The sequence below is a fragment of the Microcaecilia unicolor genome, chromosome 2 (assembly GCF_901765095.1).
Source record: "Microcaecilia unicolor chromosome 2, aMicUni1.1, whole genome shotgun sequence".
NCBI lineage: Eukaryota > Metazoa > Chordata > Amphibia > Gymnophiona > Siphonopidae > Microcaecilia > Microcaecilia unicolor.
In genome coordinates this window covers 36,745,549-36,767,933 of record NC_044032.1, presented here as the reverse complement: position 1 = coordinate 36,767,933, position 22,385 = coordinate 36,745,549, and the positions used below count along the sequence as shown (strand labels likewise).

The window sequence follows — 22,385 nt, the reverse complement described above, 5'->3', positions numbered from 1 at the left end:
ATAAAATGTGACTGGTGAGAGGTTGGAGAGAGGAAAAAGAAAAGGGGTGTCTCCCTAAACCCCTTTTGCTTTAAGTGGTTGATATATGAAAGAAATTGTGTTAGGAAACTTTAAAGACATGTTTCTTTGAATGGGAGAGAAAAGACTAGGGGAGGGGCAAGGCCTCTCAAGGGACTGCTAGAAGGAAGAGTCAGTTGTACCTGGAGCAGTAGCGTAGCCAGAGGGCTGATTTGAGGTGGGCCTGAGCCCAAGGAGGGTGGGCCTGAAGATTCATCTCTTCTTCACCCCCCCACCCCCCACCCACCCTCCCACCACAGCAGCCGCCACAAAAAAAATGCACATCTTCCTACCCGCCACTGCTGTATGGAACCAGACAATCTTCATCTGCAAGGTAGTGAAGACGTACTCTCCTATTTTTCTGCTTGTGGTTCTTGTTGTCTTGTGGGCTCCCACCTTGTTCCGTGAGTCCGGCACTTCAGTTTTTTTCCTCCCTGCTTCTGCCGCAGTGCTTCTTAGTACTGGCATGCTGCGCTACCAGCGATTCACAGACATGGGCTTCCCTCTGCCGCGTGCTTCCTGCCCTAACAGGAAGTTGCATCGGAGAGGGCGGGATGCGGAAGAGCGAACGCTGAAGTTGGCATGTATGTGTGCGAATCGGTGACATGTAGTGCAAGTGCACACTAATAATCTTAAGCTGGAACTTGGAAGCACCGCGGCAAAAGGACATTAAAAAAAACAGAATTGAAGGACTCGCCGGAGGGGAGTGGGAGCGGAGGAAAGGGAGCGAACCAGCTAGGGATGCGGTATTGGTTGGGGACATCGAATGCACCATTCCTGGGTGGGCCTTGGGCAAAAGTGGGTGGGCCTGGGTCCACCCAGGCCCACCCGTGGCTACGCCCCTGACCTGGAGACAGAATATGTCAGGACTCTGATAAATCTCCCGTTGGCGGGAAGGAAATATCCCTATCCTTGAGACGGGAAGGAAGAAAAGGCCTGGGAGTAGGCAAGTCAATTCCTTATGTTTATTTGTTTCTAAAGACTTACTGAATGACCCTGCAGAGGAAGAGGAATTGACTTTTAAGTGTTTCACTTCCTGGCCCACTGAAGGTAAACACACTCTCTGAGGGAAGCCAGGAAACTAAGGGGGCAAAAGCCATCTATTTGCTGTTTTCTTTTGGGACATTAAAGGTGCTGGGACTTTTATGGAGGAGCTATAATCACTTGGACATTAAAGCTACTGTTTAGGGACTCCTGAGACAGGCCGGAGTGGCAGAAACACGACTCGTGTCGAGTCCAGGTTTTAGCAATAAACTTTTGCTGTGAACTGAGTCCAACAGAAGTTTTTTATCATCATCTATCTCGTCTCCTTCGCTGTGACTATTTGCTTTGGTTTTATCTGTGCGGAGGTTTTTGTTCTTCTAATTTACTGGGGCCATCATGCAGCTTAAACACAGGGCCCCAATCTCTCATCCCAGCCAACTGATGCTTCATGACTGGACCTCTCATCAATGCAATTGTATTATTAATAATAGTAAGACCGGTATAGGTATAAGGAGGTGTCCTATCTCAAAGACAAAACTCAGAATCTGCAGAGCCTTTGGAGTTAAGTACAGATATCCCAGGTCGCAAATTCATTTTCTGTTAGGCTGGCAATAAGCACACTGACAGGGAAAAAAATCCTTGCTAGCAAAATTTATTAAACTCAACAGACAGCCAAAATGGCATATCCAGAAACGTATCTATTATCAACAGTTTCACTTCTCAACTCACATAAAAGGCCACATACTAGACATACTAGCACATAGATTTTCAACAATCACATATTAGGAAACCACAAGTGGGAAGAAGTATCATGGACAGACCACAGCAAGCTCAATTTCACACTACTATGGAAAGAAAATGGAAAGAATGGAAAAAACAGAACACATACACAATCAGAGGGAAGGTGGACAATCAAATCTTCTGGACAATAGAGATGAAGGAATACAGCAACATACCTCCCAAGGACATCCACTTCATGAGAAAATGGGATAAAACAAGCAAAATGATAATAAATGAAATAGCACCACTTAAAAACGAAATAAAAAACAACCATGATACTGGTTCAATGTTGAGTTATTACAAATGAAAAGACTTTGTAGGAAACTCGAAAGAACATGGGACAAAAACAAAACTGACACAAACAAAACTACTTGGAGAAAAGCCATAAGAAAATACACACACAAGATAAAGAAAGCAAAAGCAAACTATAACAGCACATGTTAACCCAGAACAGAACAACATGAAAAAGAATTCGAACTGATGAACAACCTAATGAAAACCCCAAGATATACTAGCATCAACAGAAAATGTACCTACAGCAGGTGAGCTCGCACAATATTTTGAACTAGAAATAACAAAGACAAGAACAGACCTACCCCCCCCCCCCCCCAAACATCCATACTAGACTTTTTACAAGACTGTGAAACAAATGACACCAACACCATGGCAGACAGAATATGATCTACCTTCAAAACAGAACAACCACCGAGATAGAGAAACAAGATCCACTATGGAAAGGACAATGTAAAAGCAGAGAAGTAACATGATCAACAGGACTCTTCCAAAGAATCAGGAAGAAATAATAAAGAAGTGAGGTCTTTATTCAATACTGAAGGTGAATAAAGACCCCGCTTCTTTATTACGTCTCCCTGATTCTTTGGAAGAGTCCTGTTGATCACGCTACTTCTCTGCTTTTACACTTTGAAAACCCAGCTTAAAAACAGTAAAGACATTTTTATTATTTTTTTTGTTGTTACATTTGTACCCTGCGCTTTCCCACTCATGGCAGGCTCAATGCGGCTTACATGGGGCAATGGAGGGTTAAGTGACTTGCCCAGAGTCACAAGGAGCTGCCTGTACCTGAAGTAGGAATCAAACTCAGTTCCTCAGGACCAAAGTCCACCACCCTAACCACTAGGCCACTCCTCCACTCATTGCTGACAGAATATGCACAAGCATACTGCATGCTAGACAATTGCCCAAACTATACGATGAAAGACCCACCGGAATGGTTCTGAAAGTGCCCCACCAATCATATTGTATACGTGCTTTCAAAAAAGGCCAATTCCCAACTGATAAAGGCCACATTGTTCTCACACCAATCCCCAAAACCCCAACCAGCAAGATCAACAATATCATAAACTATAGGCCAGTGGCCTCAATACCATTACTGACCAAAACAATGGAGGGCCTAGTAGCACAGCAACTAATGGAACACCTGACACAATTCTCAATACAACTCCCAATCAGGTTTCAGACTACAACACAGCACTGATACAGTCATAACCACCCTGATAACGAAGTCCAGAAGCCTAATATGCCAAGGACAGAATATCTTACTACTACAATTCAACATGTCAAACGCATTGAACTAAGTAGACCACACAACACTAATGACCCTACTCAACAATATGGGGAATATGTGGTGCAATAGCAGCATGGTTCAACAGATTCCTATGAGCCAGATCCTACATTGTAAAAATGTCAAATCAGATATCAGCTTCATGGAAACCTGAATGTGGGGTAATATCACCAATTTTATTCAATATAATGATGGCACCACTCAGCAAAAAACTAGAGATAATGGGCCTCAATCCCTTCATATATGCAGATGATGTAACCATTCAACAACAGCATCACAGAAATACTGGACAAAGTCAAAACAGACCTGGACCTTATGGAAAACTGGGCAACAACCTTTAAACTCAAACTAAACAGAGAAAAAAAAACAAATTAATGGTACTATCCAGTCCACACAACACCACAACTCAACAAAATTTCACAATCAACAAACAAACATACCAAATCGAAACACAACTGAAAATACTATCAATGGACAATCAAATATCAGCAGTAACATCAAAATACTTCAGAACCCTTTGGAAACTAAGATAGATAAGAAGCTATTTTCCCAAACAATCATTTTGGATAATGGTACAATCAACAATACTATATAAATTAGATTACTGCAATGCGGCATTCAGAGGGTGTAAGGAAAACACACTAAAATCACTACAAACAATCCAAAACACAGCAACCAGACTGATTTAAAAAAAAATCGAAATATGAAAAAGCTACTCCACTACTCAGATCACTACACTGGTTGCCAATCAAAGCAAGACTAATATTCAAAGCCAGCAGCCTCATTTTCAAATACTATTTGGAATGCACCTGGATACATACAAGACATGATAGGAACACAAGCCCAGAAACCACAAGTTAATGTCACCTACCCAACTGCAGAAACTTAATGCACAGAACCACATGCACAGCAGAATTCAGCTACCTAGGATCAAAATGGTGGAACTCCATACCAAAAGCCACAAGAAACATCATTCTATAACTATCTCAAATTCAGAAAAGAACTGAAAACACACCTTTTCAAACAAATTCTATAACTAACCATACAAGCCAACAAGTCCTCTTAACTTACAACTGCAAAACATTAGTGTAATTTTACTGTACATTGTAATTACACCTATAGCAGATATTTTGTTGCAAATGAGGGAAAAGTCTCAACTGCTACGGCTATTTTTACACATAGGTGTTCATTGTATAGCTCGTAGAAAAAGTCATCACTGACTCAAAAACCCTCAATTTTTTGTGTTTTTCTTTTTTTGTTTCAATTTTAATTACAATGTCCTTAATATTAAATCATATAAGTGTCTTTTTAAGACTTGAAAACTGTTAAACATCTCAACAAAAGCATGGAACTGATTCACTTATCTTGCCCAATATTGCCGAATGTTTTTTCTCAATGCTGTGCCAATTTCTTCTTGATGAGGCGCTAGATCCAATTTCTACTGGGTAATGCACTGGTTCCTACGGTCCCGTTTCGAATGTCTTCATCAGGGAACCTGCTCACACCTAGAATACTGTGCCATGACCACTGGATCAAAGCAAGAAAAGTCAAAATAAATCTTTGTAGTTACATGCTTTATCACGTCTAACTGCGATAATAAATACCGTATAGAGCTCTCATAAACTTATATCATAATCGTCCCTCAAGAGCAAGTCATGTCATCTTGCCTTTATCATCAATCTGAATCTTCTGTCTTCTGAAGAAATTGTATCTTCTGAAAAAATTCTCGGCGTCCTCACCTGAACTCGATGAGGAATTAAAGGAACCTTTATCCAATCACAAACTAGTACGTCACCTACCTCACTGATGACTCACACTGACAGCTTAACTAAATCTTTTAAAGGGCAACACACTATTATGTTGAAAAATTTCTGTTGAAAACTTTAAGTTGAAATGTAAATTCATATTGAATAATAAATTTATAGGAATGCTCCCCATTGTAAAGTCGAATTCAAACCCAAAGGTTCCAAAGTTTTTAATCTGTGGATCCATCTTTGTTCTGCTTGTAATAACAGTTTACTACGATCTCCGCCCCTGATGTGTTCTTGCACATGATCTATCACTAAACATTGAAAATGCCCGAAACTGTGATTAAATTCTCTACAGTGAGAAACTAACGGAGCCCCTAATTTCAAAGAGTTTATACAGGACTTATGTTCGCTCAGTCTTTTTTTCAAACTCCTGTCAGTCTTGCCAATGTATAATTTCTCACACGGGCATTTGAGAGAATATATCACATGATCCGTCTTGCAAGTAGTGAGATGTCTCAATTTGTACATTTTATTATCCACTGGGTTGCGGAAACTGTCCCCTTCAATCATTATATCGCAAAACGAACATGATCCACACTTTGTGTGAGTTCCATCCCTAGCTTTCATTCTGGGAACAATATCTGCCGGGCATAATAATTCCCTTAGATTACGTTCCCTCGAGAAAGCTATCTGCAACTCAGATTTATTAAACAAAGAATGTTGTTGTACAATGTCCCAATTTCTTCGAATCAACTTAGCCACCTCTTCCCCACCCTTCTGATATTTTACAACAAACGTGTGCTTGCAGTTTCTGTTTTCATTACCAGATTTCGCGTTGTTGGATAACAATAAAGATCTATTGTTGTATTTTGCCCTGGTGAATGATCTCTTCAATACATGTGCCGGATAGCCTCTTTGATGCAAAGCATGGGCCAATCCTTTAGCCTGTTGTTTAAAGAGGCTGTCAGCTGAACAAATTCTCCTATACCTCAAGAACTGTGAAAAAGGTAGGCTGTCCTTTAATGATCTGGGTTGACAGCTGTTATACTGTAACATGGTGTTTTTGTCTGTAGATTTTTAAAAAACAGTTGTTTGAAAAACACCTGCTGTTAATTTTATATCAACGTCCAAAAAATGAATGTTTGATGTAGAACTCTCACTTGTGAACTGTAAGGCTGGATTCAACGAATTTAACCAGATGACAAATTGTAAGCCATTTTGAACAGAAACTTGCTTTTGGATAACAGTGGGATATAAGAATGCATAAATAAATAAATATATTTATACATGATTGCAACTCTAAGTCACTATTAAGACAGGGTCTGATATTCAAAGGTATTTAACTATCCAGGAATAGTTAAATGGTTTCACTTGTTAAGATGCTAAAATAGCATTTTAGCACCTAACTGAGGATATTCCATCTTGGACTCAGGCCCACCGAAAATTGTGGCACTGTTACTGTGGCTGACCGAGATCCCTAAACCTTGCCAGTTGAAGATTTCCTCCTCTTCCAAAAAGCAGCTGGCAGGACTTGCCTCGAGCTGATGCCGACATTGGCCCTGCTACATATGCTCAGTGTTCATGCATGCATAGCCTGAGTCCAAGATGGGTGGGCTCCGGCCCACCCAGGCCCACCTGTAGCTACACTACTGCCCTAGAAGGCTTTTATAACTGTTTGACCTTTTTTTTCTCAATGCAGGGGGTCAGATAGATGAATTACTCTATGTTGGAAGTATGAGTCAGAATATATGATATTTTGCTTACGTCCCACTCACTCCCCCTACCCCCAATATTCAGCTGGTGATGAGCAGTGTTTCTGTCCACTGCTAGTGCTAAACCCAGATATTCAATCCCAGGCTGTATCTGGTGACCAATATTGAATATCCGTTTCATTTTTATCCAGTTATTTAGCAATTAAAGACAGGCTTGCTATTTATGCAGCCTATTTAACCGCTAAACATAGCCTATAAATGTAGTCACTCTGCTGCTCCCCAGTATCTCTCCACACTCGTCCTTCCCTACACCCCTTCCCGTGCACTCCGCTCCATGGATAAATCCTTCTTATCTGTTCCCTTCTCCGCTACTGTCAACTCCAGACTTCGCGCCTTCTGTCTCGCTGCACCCTACGCCTGGAATAAACTTCCTGAGCCCCTACGTCTTGCCCCATCCTTGGCCACCTTTAAATCTAGACTGAAAGCCCACCTCGTTAACATTGCTTTTGACTCGTAACCATTTGTAACTACTCGCCTCCACCTACCCTCCTGTCCTCCTTCCTGTACACATTAATTGATTTGATTTGCTTACTTTATTTTTTGTCTATTAGATTGTAAGCTCTTTAAGCAGGGACTGTCTTTCTTCTATGTTTGTGCAGCGCTGCGTACGCCTTGTAGCGCTATAGAAATGCTAAATAGTAGTAGTAGTAGTAGCCTGCTGGTGGCAGTGGCAGTGGCAGCGGCAGCTCAAAACAAGCGCTGTCAGCTGCCGTTTAGCCCAGCGTTGGCTGCCTGAAGAGGAGGAAATTGCCAGCTGGGATGGGGTTTAGGGATCCCTACCATCTCAGGTATTTAATATTTTGGGTTGGCAGGTGGGTGGGTGGGTGGGAAAGGGGTAGAGCCGGGGGGGGGGGGAGAGACAAATTCCATGCCCATCCACCTTGGGCTCAGGCCCACCCAAAATTGGCCATTTGGCTACGCCCCTAGGGTCAATGCCCAAAGCAATTTAACTGGACAGGAGAGGGTCCTGACAGGTTAACTCACTTGTGAAGGACTATCCATTGATTGTAACATAGTAAGTGATGGCAGAAAAAGACTTGAATGGTCCGTTCATTCTCAATTCAAGACTAAATCAACAATGAACATGATATTATATAATTGATTATTGTATTTCTTTGTGGTTTCCGGGACATAGACCATATTATTCCGCCTGGCTCTGTCCTTATTGTCCAACTACTAGTGTTGCTGGGAAAGCCCACTCCAACCTCTCTCAATCTGTCTTGTCATTTGCGGTACACAGACCGTAAAAGTATACCTGACACTGTCCTCACCTTCCCAATTACTGGAGTTTCCATCGATGCTCTATATAGCCCATCCTCAGCCAGATTGCTATATGTGGGACTCAGACCGTACAAGCCAACCCAGCACTGGCCTTAGTTGATACATCCAGAGTTGACATGACAGTACTGGTCAGTTTTATTTATTTATTGATGCACATTTATACCCCACTTTTTTCACATGTATGCAGACTCAAAGTGGCTTACAATGTACTGATAAGGCTATCACCAGACCAGTTGTTATACAATTACAATTGCATAAAATAGGATAGAAGCAACAGGGTAAGAAGAAAAAGGGAAAGGGTAAGAGAGACTAAAAAAGGATGAAATAAGTGCACAGAGAACAGACTGTTAACAGGAAGTATCAAGAAATGGTTGACCAATATGAAATTGATGAAGAAAAAAATAAAAACAAGTCTTTACTATTTGGAAAGTCTCCAACCTACATGCTAGACTTTATCTCCTTTACTATTCTATTTGTTTATTAACCCCCCTTGTTACCATTATACAGAAACAAGGTCTGCGTGCATGTTATTATGCTGATGATATTTTACTTGTTTTCATACTAGACGTAGCGGAGAGACTGAATGAATTCTTTGCTTCGGTCTTCACCGAGGAAGATTTGGGTGGGATACCGGTGTCGGAAATGGTATTTCAAGCGGACGAGTCGGAGAAACTTACTGACTTCACGGTAAACCTGGAGGACGTAATGGGGCAGGTCGGCAAACTGAAGAGTAGCAAATCACCTGGACCGGATGGTATTCATCCTAGAGTACTGATAGAACTGAAAAATGAGCTTGCGGAGCTACTGCTAGTGATATGCAACTTATCCTTAAAATCGAGCGTGGTACTGGAAGATTGGAGGGTGGCCAATGTAACGCCCATTTTTAAAAAAGGCTCCAGGGGAGATCCAGGAAATTATAGACTGGTGAGTCTGATGTCGGTGCCGGGGAAAATGGTAGAGGCTATTATTAAAAACAAAATTACAGAGCGCATCCGAGGACATGGATTACTGAGACCGAGTCAGCACGGCTTTTGTGTGGGGAAATCTTGCCTGACCAATTTACTTCAATTCTTTGAAGGAGTAAACAAACATGTGGACAAAGGGGAACTGGTTGATATTGTGTATCTGGATTTTCAAAAGGCGTTTGACAAGGTACCTCATGAAAGGCTACAGAGGAAATTGGAGGGTCATGGGATAGGAGGAAATGTCCTATTGTGGATTAAAAACTGGTTGAAGGATAGGAAACAGAGAGTGGGGTTAAATGGGCAGTATTCACAATGGAGAAGGGTAGTTAGTGGGGTTCCTCAGGGGTCTGTGCTAGGACCGCTGCTTTTTAATATATTTATAAATGATTTAGAGATGGGAGTAACTAGCGAGGTAATTAAATTTGCTGATGACACAAAGTTATTCAAAGTCGTTAACTTGCGACAGGATTGTGAAAAATTACAAGAGGACCTTACGAGACTGGGAGACTGGGCGGCTAAATGGCAGATGAAGTTTAATGTGAGCAAGTGCAAGGTGATGCATGTGGGAAAAAAGAACCCGAATTATAGCTACGTCATGCAAGGTTCCACGTTAGGAGTTACGGACCAAGAAAGGGATCTGGGTGTCGTCGTCGATAACACACTGAAACCTTCTGCTCAGTGTGCTGCTGCGGCTAGGAAAACGAATAGAATGTTGGGTATTATTAGGAAAGGTATGGAAAACAGGTGTGAGGATGTTATAATGCTGTTGTATCGCTCCATGGTGCGACCGCACCTTGAGTATTGTGTTCAATTCTGGTCGCCGCATCTCAAGAAAGATATAGTAGAATTGGAAAAGGTGCAGCGAAGGGCGACTAAAATGATAGCGGGGATGGGACGACTTCCCTATGAAGAAAGACTAAGGAGGCCAGGGCTATTCAGCTTGGAGAAGAGACGGCTGAGGGGAGACATGATAGAGGTATATAAAATAATGAGTGGAGTGGAACAGGTGGATGTGAAGCGTCTGTTCACGCTTTCCAAAAATACTAGGACTAGGGGGCTGGGGATTAAACTACAGTGTAGTAAATTTAAAACAAATCGGAGAAAATTTTTCTTCACCCAACGTGTAATTAAACTCTGGAATTCATTGCCGGAAAATGTGGTGAAGGCGGTTAGCTTAGCAGAGTTTAAAAAAGGGTTGGACGGTTTCCTAAAGGACAAGTCCATAAACCGCTACTAAACGGACTTGGAAAAATCCAAAATCCCAGGAATAACATGTATAGAATGTTTGTACGTTTGGGAAGCTTGCCAGGTGCCCTTGGCCTGGATTGGCCACTGTCGTGGACAAGATGCTCGGCTCGATGGACCCTTGGTCTTTTCCCAGTATGGCATTACTTATGTACTTATGTACTTTATGTCCTGACCTTGCTAACTTAAATTCAGCTTCGTCTCTGATTTCTTCCTGGTTTAAGGAGAATCGTCATCCTTAACTTGGAGAAAACAGTCGCAATATGGATTACTGGTAAATTTTCTGCCCCTCAAATAGAGAACCAGACAATTAAATTAGTTAGTTCATTTTGGTATCTTGGGGTTGTAATTCCTCAAGAATTGAATTTTAAAGAACATATTGTGAAGCTAGTAAAGGCTTCTTTCTTTCTTTATTTGTTCATTCTCATATCCCACAATTATCCAAAAACAAGGTTTTGGTTTAATGTGGTTTACAAAGATTAGTTTTGGAGGAGTTACACTTTTATATTACATTTGTTATTGGAGGAGTTACACTGTTATGTTAGTAGTTACAGGTAGTATGGAGCATAGGAAACACTTGGAAAGATGTGGCACTGAAAGTTATTCATAGAATTTCTTGAAGAGATATGTTTATAAGTGTTTTCTGAATTGAAGATAGTTTGTTATGTTATGTATGACTTTGGGTATTGAGTTCCACCATTTGGATCCCAGGTAACCAAATACTGCCATGTAGATGGATTTGTAGATTGTGTTTCTGAAGTTGGGTAGGTGGAATAACAGCTTCTAGTTTTTGGATTTGCATTTCTTGGTGATAGTTCAACCACGTCTAGCATGTAGGTTGGAGACTTTACAAATAGTAAAGACTTTTTTTTTTTTCTTCATCAATTTCATATTGGTCCACCATTTTTTTGATACTTACTACTACTACTACTACTTAACATTTCTAGAGCACTACTAGGGTTACGCAGCGCTGTACAAATTAATAACTAAGGATGGTCCCTGCTCAGAACAGCTTACAATCTAAAGGACGAAATGTCAAGTTGGGGTAGTCTCGATTTCCTGAGTAGAGGTGTTGTGATTAGGTGCCGAAAGCGACATTGAAGAGGTGGGCTTTGAGCAATGATTTGAAGATGGGTAGGGAGGGGGCCTGGCGTATGTGCTCAGGGAGTTTGTTCCAAGCATGGGGTGAGGCGAGGCAGAAAGGGCGGAACCTAGAGTTGGTGGTGGTGGAGAAGGGTACTGAAAGGAGGGATGTGTCTTGAGAGCAGAGGTTACGGGTAGGGACATAAGGGGAGATGAGGGTAGAGAGGTAATGAGGGGCTGCAGATCGAGTGCATTTGTAGGTTAGTAGGAGAAGCTTGAACTGTATGCGGTATCTGATCGGAAGCCAGTGAAGTGACTTGAGGAGAGGGGTGATATGAGTATATCGGTCAAGGCGGAAGATTAGACGTGCGGCAGAGTTCTGGATGGACTGAAGGGGGGATAGGTGGCTAAGTGGGAGGCCGGTGAGGAGTACTAGACTACCCTAACTTGACATGCTTCCTGTTAACAGACTCTTCTTTATGCACTTATTTCATCCTGTTTAGATTACTGTAACTTATTTATTCTGGTTTAACTGTTTCAGTTTTGCAAAGGCTTCAAACAGTGCAAAATGCAGCTATTTGTGCTCTTACTCATGTAAAATGATCAGAATGTTAGTCCATTTTTTCCACTGGTTTACCAGATGAAATTTAAGATTCTAGTTCTTACATTTAAGGCACTGCATAATGATACTCCTGCATATCTTGCTGCTCTCTCTGTTCCCTATGTGCCTTCATGGATTCTTCGTTGTCTTAATGATTTTCATTTGCAAATTCCTTCTGCTAGGATTGCTATGTTAGAAGCAACTAGGAATTGTGCTTTTTAATGTAGTTCACCATTTATATGGAATGCTTTTCCTCCTATGCATGGCTTGAATTGTCTTATCCTAAACTTCAAGCAACACTTAAAACATTTCCCTTTTTGGAAGGCATTGGGGGAGGCGATGGCTAGTGCTGATGGAGGACCTCAGATTCACTGATCTGTTTTTGCTTTGACTGAATTGATGGTTGAGTTGTAACTTGTGTGTTTGCTTGTTGTTTGTTGTGTATGTGATGCTTTCCTATTAGCATTGGTGTTCTTTTCTTTTTTGAGTTGTTTTTATTTTATTTTATTGTAAACTGCCCTGTAATGCTCTGAGGAAGGGAAAATATGGATAGTATGATTGAACAATTGACCTAGGGTCATAACTTTCATTCTCAAGATGTAATATGTTAACATTTCCATATATTAAGAAGGTAGTTATAAATAACAATTAGTTAATTGTTATTCAGAGCAACTTATCAATAGAATAACCTTCCTCCGGCTATTAAAAAGAAAAGGTCATATTGGGGACCATAATATATCCACTGTAATTCAAACTTTAGCTTATTTTCCATCTTCAATGCTGGCTTTGAAATGTCATCTAACAGACTTATGGTGCTGTTAACCCAGAAAGACACCTGAGCTAATTCAGAGGCATGTAGTAACCTTGGGCAAGAAAGTTGGATATTTTGGTCTAGACCTGTTTTATAAATGAATATGTAGCGCTGTTTGGTCTCCAGATAGCGAAAATACACTGTTGGTCACAATGGTCGGGGGCAAGTTGGTTCACCCTGAGACCGAACATACTTCCACTCTGCACTACCATCCTTATACCATAAATAAAATAATTAAATAAAAGTTTATTAAAATAAACAGTGTCTATTTCTCAGAGTGCGGGTTGTACCTCACAGGAGTAAAGCAATGAACCACATTGTATCAGATAAGTAATCTTTTCCTTTTATTTATGTCAACAAATTTTATTTATAGTTTATTTATTTAGATAACAAACTTTTCTTTCTCTTTAAAGTTCCTCTTCTAACATTTTTAACAAGACAATGCTTTCTCTAAAAATCAACCTCACTTGAGGTTAATTAAACTTCTCATTAAAAAAAATTTATTTCCAGCATACTTCAACCTTTTAGTCTAAATTCAGTGACAAAAATGTAATATTACACATTTTTTTTACATTCACTTCAAAGTTAATTTCAAGTTATATACTTTAACTCTTACAGTTTTACTCTACTATAGCATTTCTATTACTTTCCTTCTAGGAATTTGAGAGTCCACAGAACCAAAAGTCCTCCCGCTCAGCAGAAACTTGTCAGATAAGTGCTTTAATTGTCATTAGCTTCACTTCTATATTACCTCTGTCAAAAACAGGGTTTTTTTAAAAATAAAATTTGTATTCTTTTCCCACAGGTTAAAGGAAAATAAACAACAGGATCCTTTTTATCCCGGGTAAGTGAAATGCATCCTTACTTCTAGTTTGTCTGGAGTGTAAAACTCAAAATTCCAAGTGGTTCAAAATTAAACTATGTGTGCAATAAAAAAAAAAACAATATTTAACAATCAACATCCTCATCTTCCTCTCGGTCACTTCCAAAGCGTGGCCCTCACTCTTGATCTGGAATTGAACCTTTCTCAGGATCTCCCTCTCTGCGTCGCTGGAACCGGAATCACCACACAGGAACAGGAGCTTTGACAACAGCGACTCCCTGAACAGGAGCTTAGGCACTGCTTCTGCTAACTCTGACACAGCCCTAATTTTCACCTTTCAGAATTTCCTATTATTGGCTTAGATTCTGAAGTGAAAGTGTCTGTGGGTTAGCAGGTCTTCTCCTGAGTCATCCTAGTTCCAGGCCAAGCCCTAGTGCCTGTTTTCCCAAATGTCTCCCTCTGCCTTTTCCCAGACAAAAGTTAGTTAGAACCTCCCTCAGCACCCTTTTCCTATCAATGCAAGTCTCAAACTCCCTTTTAAAAGTAGTTTCACCACCCCGGTCCCTTCCAAACAGAAAATAACTTATATTTCTGTTTGCCCTGAAAAACACCCTCTCAGCAGGCTAGCCCTACCAGTGCAGGGTTGTTTTTTTTTCTTCTCCTTTCTTAAAACACAACTTCCCTTTTTTCCTTTAGTAAACCCAAGGTGTAGTCATAGAAACTAGAATTTTATGACATCATCTACCTCTCTTAAGCCAATCAGAAGCCCTTACACAAGTGTTACAGTTTTTCCAGCCAACATGGAACCTGGAATTCATTGGAGTCAGTTCCATTTTGGAAACAGAAAATCCCATTGACTATAATGGAGGAAAACCTTTTTCTCCAATATTTTAGTGACTGTAAATGCCACACAATTCCCACTCACTGAGCTGGGGTAGCACATCTTTCTACATACCCCAATGATCTTATTTTTCAAAAATACATTATTCTCCGTCTGTGCCACATTTTTCTTAAAAGTCTACTAAATAATTAATTTTCCTGACAGTTATTTAAAAAAACGTAAAATTCCCCTCTATCGTGTATATCCATTATAATTCCAAAACGCGGCCCCAAAGATCCGCAGTCCCTTAAAACTGTGTTCTCCCCAGAAAAAAAATTTAATTAATATTTATTTTGGTCAGATCCCCATAATTCACCCAAATAGGACCCCCAAATGCCCTTACTAACAAAAATAATTTAATTAATTAATTTTCTCCAAGGCCCTGTCCAGGCCTCGATTTCAGGCCTACTCAGAGCCTTACTGAGCATGTGCAAACTTGTAATTACCCAGTAATGCTCTCTGCCTTCCCCTCACTTGAAGCCAGCCAGCCAGCCATTAGGGCTGGTCACAAACAACTCCTGCTGCAAGCCTTCCACCTTCCACCAGATCAACCCCTAAAAAATGTCCCAAAATGGGCCAGGAGTATCCTGTACCCCCTAGAAGGGTCTCATAATTAGAGAAAAAAAAATTGAACTGGCCTCAGACCTCCTCCAGAACCCCAAAAGGATCCAGAAATGCCCCAGACTGCCTCTGCAGCCCCGAAAAGCCACAAGCAGCTCCACACATCTGGTAAAAACACTTTTATTTTATTTTTAACCCTATTACAAATATACCACAAAAAGTGCTCTAAATGACCAAATAACTACTGGTGTGAATCAGTGATGACCTTTCCTTACTCCTCCAATTGTTACTAACCTTTTCTACCTCCCAAAATGCAATTAAAAATGTTACTTACCAGCCTCTATACCAACCTTGGATGATATACTCAGGTCCATTAGAGCAGAATGCAGATCCCTTGAGTAGTCTAGTGGTGGGTGCAGTGCATTTCTGACAGGTGGAACCAGGCCCTTACATTCCCTTACTGTTACACTTGTGGTGGAAACTGTGAACCCTCCAAAACTCACCAGAAACCCACTCTACCCAAATATATGTACCCCCTTCACCCATAAGGGCTATTGTAGTGATGTACAGTTGGGGATAGTGGGTTTTGGGTGGGTTTTGGTGAGCTCAGCAGACAAGATAAGGGAACAGCAGTGAGATGTGTACTTGGGACCATTTATTTGAAGTCTACTACAGTGCTCCCTAAGGTGCTCCACTGCTGTCCTGGGATGTCTGTGTGGCCAGTCTGCTAAGAATGCTGGTTCCTCCTACATCCCAATAGCTTGATTTTGTGCTTTTTGTGGGGGTTTTTTTTTTTTTCAAAAAGTGGACCAAAAAGATAGCAAATATCCATTTTTGAAAAAAAAGAGATTTTTGTTTTGAAAATGGCTATATTCCCTCAGTCTGAATATTGGCTGGTGCCCAGTTAACTTCCGGGTGATTGCTGATATCTGGATATTCAATGCTAGGAGCCATGCATAACCTGACATTGAATATTAGGGATATGAAACACAATCAACTAAATCTGGATTAGTGGAGAAAAGAAATCTCAAAACACAAAGCCTTCATCAGTTGACTTGTTTATTTTTTTATTGCACATTTAATGTCCATTATGTATCTGTGGGGAAAAAAATAAGATTTTCATTTGCAAGATGAGCAATAATCCTACCATTGGTCATTAAAAAACCTCCACTAGTAGAATTTATTGGATTTAAATTTATTTTTACAACTTTGATTTCTTTCAAATCAACTTTTCAAAAAAATGTGTCAACAGTTTCTGCGATACTTCATTAATACTCCTCAAAGGGAAACTTGAAAATGAATTAAGAAGGATACCTAGGAAAGTGTCAAACAATGAATCAAAAACAAAAATAATCCCTGACCAATCCTAATATTTACTTATCTGTCTCGATTATCAGATCCCAGTCAACCTAAGTTTTGATATTGTACTCTTGTGATACTACAACAGTACTTACTAAGGTAATACTGGAAGAATGCCTCTAGGGAGGCAACATTTTTAAAGATGGTAGCAACTTAGGTGGCAGCAGAGAGTGACCACTGATGCTTGGGTCACACTGAACTACCAATGATGACCCTAGGTCCGAGGTGGATTATGGGGATGGGGACAGGGTAGGGTTTGGAGGTTGGGATTTTCTTGCCGGGGGTTTGCTTTGTGATTTCATGGATCAATTAGAGAGTTGAATTATGGCTTCAAGGGTATCAGAATCTGTTGAGGAACTTGGGATATGGCTTTGGGAGTGTCAAGGAATGTTCATGGGGTAAGATTTTGACATCAGGGAGTTTGAAGAGAGTTTGGGAGATGATATTGTGACATTGAGGGGTGTACAGAGCTGGATATCTGAGTAAGGGGCTTGGAGTGTCGAGATCCTCCAACAGTTTGCCAGTGGCCATGCTACTGGAGTATTAGTGCATCCATGGGCGTAGATTGGGGGGGCGAGGGGGGGCATTGCCCCCCCAAACGAGTCGCACCGGCGAACTGGCGGGGCTTAATTGTGTCTTCCCCGCCGGCGCTGCCTCGGTCTCTGACTCCCTGCAGCATTTTTGTCCGTCGCCGTCAGCGCTGCCATTCATTCTCACAGGCAGCCTCGTTCCCGCTCCCCTTTGCCGCGTCCTCCGGCTCTCTCTGATGCACTTCCTGTTAAACAGGAAGTGCATCAGAGAGAGCCGGTCGGAGGAGTGGAAGCGGCAAAGGGGAGCGGGAACGAGGCTGCCTGTGAGAATGAATGGCAGCGCTGACGGCGACGGACAAAAATGCTGCAGGGAGTCAGAGACCGAGGCAACACCGGCGGGGAAGACCGAGGCAGCATACTGGCTGGTGGCAGGGAGACAGGGAGAGACAGTCACAGGAGCACTGTTGGGGTGATGGGGTAATGCTAGGTAGAGGTGAGCGAGAGAGGTGGGGAATGTTGGTGGGGGGAGATGCATGGGGGAGAGAGAGGGAGAAATAATACTGGATGTGGAGGAGGAGGGAGGGACAGCAAGAGAAAAGGGGAAATGTTGGAACATGGAAGTGGGAGGGAGGGAGACAGAGAGAGATGCTGTATGGGGATGGGAGAGATGCTAAAAGGGGAAGGAAGAGAACGAAAGAGATAGATGTTGGGCCCAGGGTGCAAGGAAGGGAGATACTGAGAGTGATGTGGGCAGTGGGAGAGAAGAAGGAGGGAAGAGAGGTTGTACATGGGGATGGATGAGAGAGAGGGATAGATATACATTAGAGGGGAAAGAGAAAAAGAGGGAGATTGTGGATCCAGGGACAGAAGGGAGTGAGGGAGAAATGCTGGACAATTGGAGGGAGGGGAGAGAGAGAGGAAGAAATGCTGGACCACAGGAAGGGGGGGCTGGAAGATACTGGGGTGTGGATGTGTGTGTGGAAGGGACAGGGAGATATTAGGCTACAATGGGAGAAAGGGAGCAGGCGTGCTGGGCTAGAAGGTTGGAGGGAGGAAGATGCTGCAAATGGTGGAACTATTTGGGAGATGCCAAAGGGGAGGTGGGAAGGAAACAAATGAGAGGATGATAGTGATGGGGGGGGGGCAGAAATGTGGTAATGGAGAGTTGATTAAAGATGAAAGGAAATGGAAGGTTGGAGGAAGGACTGAGAAGAGGAATGGGGCAGCTAGTGGGTGAGAGAAGGAAATGGAATTTGATAGCTGAAAACTAAAAAGGAGAAGGATGAGGACGAGGATGAAATTTAAGTGATCAGAGAGGAAAGAGCTAAAAAAGAAATAATGTGTCAAAGGTAGGTGTAGTGAAGGAATGGAATAAGACAGGAGAGAAGAGAAAAGACAAATGGACAGCAAGCAGTTGAAGGAGAATTAGCAGAAAGACAGGAAAAGAGGAAACTGGAACCAGCATGATTGAACAGTAAAATGTCCAGACAACAAAGGTACAAAAAAGTATTTAATTTTGAATCTATTAAATGGAATATCAAATGGAAAGAAGACACTGCATAAAACAGAAGACACTGGGACCAAAGCAAATAGAAAAACTAAATGATCAGACAACAAAGGTAGAAAAAAGTATTTTATTCAAAATTTATTAATTGGAATATGTCAGCTTTCTGTGAAATTTTGCATGTAAGTTTCAATTTTTCTGGTATTGCTGCATGCTGAGTCTGACTTCTTGAGTTAACTTTCCAGTTCAGTATTTTGCCTTCATATTTTTTACTTTCTAGTTCCTTGTGTCATGTCTGTTGTGTCATGTGTTTTTCACGAGGTAGTGTATTGGTGTTTTAGAGCCTGGTGTAATTACAGTTCTGCCTTTTCACGCATAAGGTTGCAGCTCGTCCTGTCCTTGGAATTAGTGCTGTTATGGTTTAGTAAGGTTATGAGTGTGTTTTTGCACAAGTTTGTGTATAGTGTGTTGCAGTGGAGAGATTGTGTGTTGGCTTTACTGAGGTGGCACCAAAACATCAGAAAGGGTGTAGAGCGTAAATCATGACACACTACCTCTTGAAGGATCTACATATAGAGCTTATGCATTTCTAAGGTCAACACTGGCATGGTATGGGAAAGGGGGTGGGGAAATACTACTGGAGTGGAAGAAGGAAAGAAGGAAGGGAGAAAGAGCTGGCTTGATATCTCATACATATTCATTATGGTTATTCCCAAAAAAATATATCAAAATCTACACTTTCCTTGCATTAGAATGATACAAAAAATCAGTGTATTGTGCTGGATTTCTAATAAGGAGGAAAAAGAGCCTCACAGAGCTCCTGGACAATATGTCTGTCTACTGGAGCTAAAACGGATCTTAAATTGATCCTCTGTTCATCATTGGCTCTGAAAAAACCCCCCCAAAAAAGTTTTCTAATGTTTTAATCAACAGTGACAAAGATAATAGTTCCTTTCTATTGTTGCTTCACAAAATATTAGGACTAATTGTTGCTTCACAGAATATTAGAACAAAGTGTAAAATAAACACTTATCTATAGCGTGAGAAGACTTCAATCTTTCTTCCTATGGCGCTCCAAGCCATTCATCACTGTGGTAGCAAAACAATATCCAACTGATTTAATCAAACTTGCCCACTCACATGAAAGCCGCTGTAGCGGTAGTCTCCTGCATTCAGCATTGCGATTGCTTCAAAATGGCTCTGATCTATATTTAGTGACGTCAGACGCTATGCCATGAAGCAACCTATCACTAGATAGCAGTACTAAAAGATATTTAAAGGTGTACTGCCATTTATAACAGTTTTAAAAGAAATGGCACCATTCAACTTTTGAGTTGAGCCCTACAGGTTCTAAAGATTGCAGACGATAAATCCACCTTTGCTCAAATTGCAGCAACAGGCGGCGGATATCTCCTCCTCTCGGAGATCTATGGATACATTGCAAAATAACACATTTAAAATCTTTAAATTCATGCGCTTTTTGTTTACAATGTGTAACCAATGGTGAACCAATTTTTTCAATATGTATTGCACTTCTATGTTCAATTAATCGTGTAATTAGCCTCCGGGATGTCTGTCCTACGTAGATTTTATTACAGGGACATTTTAAGGTATATATTACAATACACTGATTTTTTGTATCATTCTAATGCAAGGAAAGTGTAGATTTTGATATATTTTTTGTGATAAACTTTCCCTACCTTGTATTCCCAAAAAAAGCCAGCTTTTTTTCCCTTCCTTCCTTCCTTCCTCCGTATTAGCATATTCATTTGCATATGTATATATGCAAATGAATATGCTAATATGCTCCACCCCATCCTTTGCCCCCCCCCAAATGAAACAGTCAAACTACGCCTATGAGTGCATCTGCAGTTTCTGCCTCCTCTAGTTTTAATGGTAAATGCACCATTAGCAGTCATGACAGCTAGTATATGGTACTGACCCATGCACAAGCTATCACCACTGGCCACATCTCTGCCCACCCATGTCATACACAGATCCCATCCATTCTCATAATAGGCAGCTAATGCGGGATTTTAGTACAGAAGAGAGTAGTTTGGGCTTATGCCATGGTCTACCGTGCTGAAAATCCTGCATTAACTGTTTAACACAGTTTAGTAACTGGAGTTAACAGTAAAATAATACATCTTGTAATAACCAAATAGACAGTGTCATGCCCCAGAACCAAGATCCAGGCTTGGAGGATCCTGTCAGGAGAAGAGCAGACCAGTGGCGATCCTAGGTCGGCTGCCACCCGGGGCGGATCGCCGCTACGCACCCCCTCCCCCGGGTGCAGTGGCGCCCGTCCCCCCAGGGTGGAGCACGACACCCCCCCGGCGCAATGACACCCCCCTCCCCGGTGCATCAAGAACCCCCCCGGGTGCACTCTTGGCTGCTGGAGGGTGCAGAGAGCAGCCGTGCGCCTGTTGGCTCCACTGGCTCCCTGCTCCCTCTGCCCCAGAACAGGAAGTAACCTGTTCCAGGGCAGAGAGAGCAGGGAACCAGCGGAGCCGACTGGCGTGCGGCTGCTCTCTGTACCCTCCAGCAGCATGCACCCAGGGTGGACCGCCCCCACTGCTGCGCCCTTGCTACGCCACTGGAGCAGACTCTACTGACAAGACTGTGACCCAAGTAAAGGAGGAAATCCCTGCCCAGATTAGAAATGGAAGGAGAACTAGACATAAGCCATCTAAGAGCAGCCCCAATAGGAATTTAGAAGAGATGAGGAGCTATGGAAAAGCAGACTTTCTCTGGCTCCGCAGTCAGTAAATAATAGCTCCAGCTAGTCTGCAGAGTTTGGAATTCAGCCTAGTTCTGAGAATCTGTCAGATGAGTCTAGCCTTATGAAAACAGAAGATACTAAGAACAAAGCCAATGAGCCTTAACTTGAGACTGAGTACATGGATTATACAGACCTGGAGGAAGAGACTATTTCTCATGGTACGGAGGTATAAAATTAATTGTAGTGGTAAAAATGGAAATTTGGAAACTTGGTGAAGTTTCTTTTTTCCCACCAGTGCTTTGAGAGCCCATGGGGGTGGGGGTGGGATAGTGCTGAATTGTTAGAGTAAAACTATCCTATGAGAAGGGTCTGTCAGAGGCTTATGGGCCATCAGTTGATTAGCCTTAGGCACTAGTGAAAGTATAAGGAAAGATTAGAAAAAAAAACATTGCTTGCAGGTGGTAGAGGTAGATTTCAGCCCTTTTAAAACAGGAAAACGAGGACAGCATTATTTCTTTAAAATAATGAGGTTTGTTTGCTACAGCAAAGGACTGTTGAGAGCTCAGTAACTGTTGCTGTGCTTAGATCAGAGAAGCAGGGATTTGCTACATTGGCCTTCATTTGCATATTTATCAGGCAGATGCACTAAGTTATATATTTTGGATGTTTTAATGAGACACAGGAAGCTTGGAGACTTCAAACCAAAGGCTAAATTACCATTGTGACTATATCTTGCTTGATGATGACTGTTTCTGCTGCATAATTTGAAGCTTATTTGTCAATTCACCATGAGATGTATAGTAGGAGGAAGCAGGGACATCTGCAAGTTGAGAAGACCACCTTTGTGGATTTCTTTGTCTTGCTTGTGGGTTGAGACAGTGTCTGCTGTTGGAATCATTGTTCCTGTTACAGTTGTAATGATAGTTCACATTAATAACTTACTCTCTAAATCTGTATGTCTGATTTATTTGACACTATACTAATGATTTTCAACCAGTGTGTTCACAAGAGTTGGGAGATGTATCACCAAAAAATTGACATACTATAGATAGCAAGTCTGTGCTCTCCATAGAAATTATCTGTGCTAGGAAGCT

At 41.6% G+C, this 22,385-nt stretch overlaps 1 long non-coding RNA gene across 1 annotated transcript; it reads left to right on the top strand.

Annotated features, from left to right (window-relative positions):
• On the top strand, positions 1 to 21,940 carry LOC115462712. The gene is made up of 3 exons (XR_003940928.1): positions 1 to 99; positions 6,854 to 6,856; positions 21,928 to 21,940. It is a non-coding gene; the product is annotated as an uncharacterized LOC115462712 (long non-coding RNA).
• The last annotated feature ends 445 nt before the right edge of the window (positions 21,941 to 22,385 follow it).